The following is a 5,342-nucleotide window of genomic DNA, read 5'->3' as shown; positions in this document are numbered from 1 at the left end:
CTGTGACCTTCCTCTTGGTTTCAAGGTATAGTGTGCAAAATTTCATCAAGATTGTATGCAATACAAACACACGGACACAATGAAAACGCACTTTCAATTTTTGTCAAATTTTCCAATTTTTCGGTCGATTTTCGAAAAATTTTATTTTATAAAAACCTTGTCCTGAGAATTACGAACACAGCAAAAAAAATTTAGCCGAACTGGTCCAGGCGTTCTCGAGTTTTACGCTTATCAACACATTTGGCAATTAATTTTTATTTATATACATAAGAAGCCCGAAATATACGCGTAAAGGAAGAATATACAAATAAAACCAATATTTTTTTTACCTGAAATTAATACATATATATATAATGTTGGGGTTTGTCTTTTGGTGCTCAGGTAAAATAAAAACTTTTGATTAACGTTCATAATACGACAATGACGCGCGCAGACTAAACGGCTGCGTAGCGCAGCTCAGCAGTAATATGGGCAGGCAAGCAAGTTTCCCGCAGCCTGCCCGGGTTGGGTTGTGCTTGGCTTGGCTGGGAGTGAAGCAGCCTGCCCGTTCTGTTGACAACGAGCGGCGGCCTGCCCGCCTGGCCACCGGGCAAGCATGGGCGGGTTAAAAGCGGGACATGTACACCTCTGACACACAGACAACCAGAATACGGCGCTGCGGTCGGCAACGCCTATGGAAGACAACGACTGTCTGGCGCAGTTGTTGGATCGTTTACTGCTGCTACAATGGCAGGTTATCAAGATTTACGTGAGTTTGAACGTGGCATTATAGTCCCCGCACGAGAGATGGGACACAGGATCTCCGAGGTAGCGATGAAGTGGGGATCTTCCCTTACGACCATTTCACGAGTATACCGTGAATATCAGGTATCCGGTAAAACATCAGGTCTCCCGACATCGCTGTGGCCAGAAAAAGATCCTACAAGAACGGGACCAACGACGACTGAAGAGAATCGCCCAACCTGACATAAGTGCGACCCTTCCGAAAATTGCTGCAGGTTTCAGTGCTGGGCCACGAACAAGTGGCAGCGTGCGAACTGTTCGACGAAACATCATCGATATGCGCTTTCGGAGCAGAAGTCCCACTCGTGTACCCTCGATGACTGCACGACACAAAGCTTTATGCGTCGCCTGGGCCCCTCAACGCCGACATTGGACTGTTGATGACCGGAAACGTGTTGCCTGGTGGGACGAGTCTCGTTTCAAATTGTATCGATCGGACAGATGTGTACGGGTATGGAAACAACCTCATGAATCCAACGACCCTGCACGCCAGCAGGGGACTGTTCAAGCTGGTGGAGACTCTGTAGTGGTGAGGGGCGTGTAGCTCTTGGAGTGATATGGGACCCCTGATACGTCTAGATACGGTTCTCGCAGGTGACAAGTACGTAAGCATCCTGTCTGATCACCTGCATCCATGGACGTGGGCAATTCCAGCGGGTCAATGCGACACCCCATACGTCCAGAATTGCTACAGAGTGGCCCCAGGAACACTCTTCTGAGTTTAAACACTACCGCCGCCCACCAAACTCCCCAGACATGAACATTATTGAGCATATCCGGGATGTCTGGCAACGTGCTGTCAGAAGAGAATCCATCTCGTCGCACTCCTACGGATTCATGGACAGCCATGCACGGTTCGTGGTGTCCACTCCCTCCAGTTAGTCGAGTGCATCCCACGTCGTGCCGCGGCACTTCTGCGTCCTCGCGGGGGCCCCACACGATATTAGGCAGGTGTAAGTGCTTCAAAGACTGCAATGATGGAATTTAACATACGGAAACAAATAGAATTTGACATGAAATTATCCATAGAAAATGACATTGTAAATAAGGAAAAATGGACAAAGTTCTTCGGAATTACAATCCAGGACAGCCTCAAACGGGACATGCATATCGATTCCTTAGCATGTAAGCTGTCGAAGAATGTGTTTCCTATAAATATGATTAGCAAATATTGTAACGGCATGTGTGTACTAAAAACTGCCTATCATGCCCTATTCTCATCAAATTTAAACCATGCTGTAGAAATATGGGGTGCAACAACTCAAGCCAACCTAAGCACATTATTAATACTACAGAATAAAGCTATCAGAATTATTTGTGGTGTCAAACCTCGAGAATCGTGTCGGAATCTGTTCCCAAAGTTAGGTGTGCTTACCATTATAGGTGTATACATATTGAAAGTTATACTGCTTGTGGAAACAATAAATCCAAATTTCAACTGTGACCTGCACCAGTACGATTCAAGGCTAAAGTTCAGATACCATGTAAATAGCCACAGAACAGCTTTATATGAAAAAAATGCACTTCATGCTGGGCTGAAGCTATCCAATGCCCAACCAAAAAGTCTCACAACCCTTCCCACTAACAAAAGATCAGCTAAAAAGAATTCTAATTGAAAACCCTTTTCATTCCCTAGACAAGTATTATACCTGTATGAAAATTGCTTCATAAGTATGTCAAGCTCATAGTTTTAACTAACCTACAACTAATATAATGTTGATAACAACAATATTTGTAATATTGTGATTGTATACTACCAAATGTAAAATGCATCAAAACGTAAAATTTATTAATACAAACAAATCTTTAGTTTGTAATTTATAAACTGACGTATTCAGAAAATAATCTGTATGATGTCCTGACACTGTATGATTTCTACGGATTGTATCTGATTATTCGATGTTGAATAAATACTATTATTATTATTATTATTATTATTATTACGAGTTTGTGAAAAAAATTTGTTCTGCCTTAGACAAGTCTAGCAAAGTTGCAGGATTGTTCTGTGACCTCATAAAAGCATTTGATTGTGTAAACCATCAATGGCTCCTGTCTAAAATGGAAAAATACGGAACTGGAGGTCATGTTCTAGAATGGTTCAGGTTATACCTCACAAAGAAGAAACACAGAGTAGTTATATCATCAAGCAAGGGAAATTTCTTCTCTGAATGGATGATTATTTCACAAGGTGTTCCACAAGGCTGACTTTTGGTTCCAATTTTATTCTTACTGTACATAAATGACTTGCCACTAAACATAAATTCACACTCAGTTTTATTCACTGATGATATGGCTGCCCTCATCAAAACCAATCACTCACAACAAATTCCCTCAACAGCCACAAATCTATTAGACAGTGTAGAAAACTGGTTCTGACTAAATGTGTTAAAATCGCATATTGGAAAAAAAACATTTACTACAGTTCAAAACTATAAACTCTAAGATAAATGAAATTCATATTACCTGCAGTAACCAAGTACTGAAAGAATCAGATTGTGTTAAATTTTTAGGAATCAAAATTTATCCTGGTCTTCATATATAGAAAGCAAATAAGATAAACAGCCTGACCTTTGCTATGAAGATTTTGTCATATTCAACTAGCATGGAGATAAGAAAAGTAGTTTATCACAGCTATTTTGAAGCTGTTATAAGGTATGGCATTATCTTTTGGGGTAATACAAGCAAAATCATTAGAATATTAAAATTACAAAAATCAATTGTTAGAAATATGTGTAATGCAAGACCAAAAAAATCTTGTCGCCCACTGTTAAGAAATCTAGTGGTATTAAGTGCCCTCTGTTTGTACATCTCTGAACTGATTATTTTTGTATACAGTAACCGTATGTTATTCGTAGACAACAATATTAAGCATCAATACAGCACTAGGAATAAGACAAACTTCATGCTTCCTACTCACAGGTTAAAGTCATATGCACAAACCCCAGAATAATAGGCATGAAAATCTACAACATGCTAAAAAAGAAACAAATAAATAGCATAGAGCTAGAGCAATTTAAATCAAAGCTGCGCAAGTTATTAGCGGAAAAAATTTTATAACTCTGTAGAAGAATTTATGAACGATGATGTGGAAGTCTGAGCAAGGAAACATCACCTGTAAATTAAGCTTAGCAGTTTTGTGTCAAATAAATGATTGTAAAAATATGTCCACTATGCAAACACTGTTGTTATATATTACTTTGTAATTCATGTAAACTGGAGTGTTGATATATTGTTTTTGTAATACTGTATATACAAATTGTAATTGTAATGTAAATGTAATGTTGACGAGTCCCCAGTACATCAGATCTGTGATTTACTTTGTATGTTACGGGATAATAAACATTCTGATTCTGAAGAACCTCTGCCTGAGTCATTTAAAGAATGTTTGATTAGAAAACTTCTTATTGACAATTTTCGTCCATGAATACCATGTTCTCATATTTCCCACCAGAAATGTGCTACAGAAATAATAACATCCACAGATCTATGTAAATAATATCTGTAAGGTTTTGACTCATAGTTAGTAAGCATCTATGCATTTACATTTTTACTGATGTTTGTTTGTTGTATATATCTATATGCATTTTTATGTGAACACAATTTATGACACAGATAACACTGTAGTAAAGTAGTATTAAGACTCATTTATATGCCTGGTTGTAAGCACAGTTTTATAAGACCATGAGATGAACCGATTATGCTTGGCGAGACACAGGCTTGACACACATGGTTTTTGAGGAAGGTTTAATTTCGCGACCACGAATTTCGGGGTTTTGGCTTTCTCTTTTTTTTTTTTGGAGGGGGGGGGGGGATCTCTCGTGCTTTGTTCTCTGCGGTCGTTTTCCCTTTGTTGCGACTAGGAATTTCACATGTACTGTGCAACATGGAACGGTCGTGGTCTCATATGTGTTGACAGTAATCTTGCACATATGAGCCACTCAGTAGGAATGTTAAACCAGACTGCTGTAGTATATAGCGGCATCATATTTCTATGCAGGCATGGTTTCAATGTAAACAAGTTTAATATTTATGTATTATGTAAATAGTTAGGTATTTAGTACGTCGCTTTCTGGTATTCAGGTAGCAGGGACTCAATTGTAAATAAGATGTAAATTTGCAAAAGCGACTGTTTACATGTGTCGCAAATAGTGCCACAAGGATAAGTGGACTATCAACAGAACATAGGACACTCAAGAGAGTGCGAAATGTGGACTTCGAAGTGTTTACATATAATTAGGAGAAAGAGATTATAAACAATGGCTAGGTCCAACTCACCGTTTGTTGACGATGTGTAGCAGCCGACGGGAGAGGAACCAACGTCTTCAGCCTCTTCTTGTGGCCTAATCCAATGAGTGATAAAACATTCACACACGCACAGAAAGCAATATAGTGTAGTGCACCATAGTGACATGCTACTTTTCAGGCACAAACTGTCACTAATTTCGCTAAAGACACAGTGCTGGGACGATGTGTTATCGACAACACATAAACAATGCAATCACACACGATGAGACTTTACGGTGCGATGAATAAAATGTGTTAGCAGAGACGTTTAATAA

The sequence above is a fragment of the Schistocerca americana genome, unplaced genomic scaffold (genome assembly GCF_021461395.2).
Source record: "Schistocerca americana isolate TAMUIC-IGC-003095 unplaced genomic scaffold, iqSchAmer2.1 HiC_scaffold_19, whole genome shotgun sequence".
NCBI classification, from domain to species: Eukaryota; Metazoa; Arthropoda; class Insecta; order Orthoptera; family Acrididae; genus Schistocerca; species Schistocerca americana.
Note: the sequence above shows the minus strand (reverse complement) of the source record.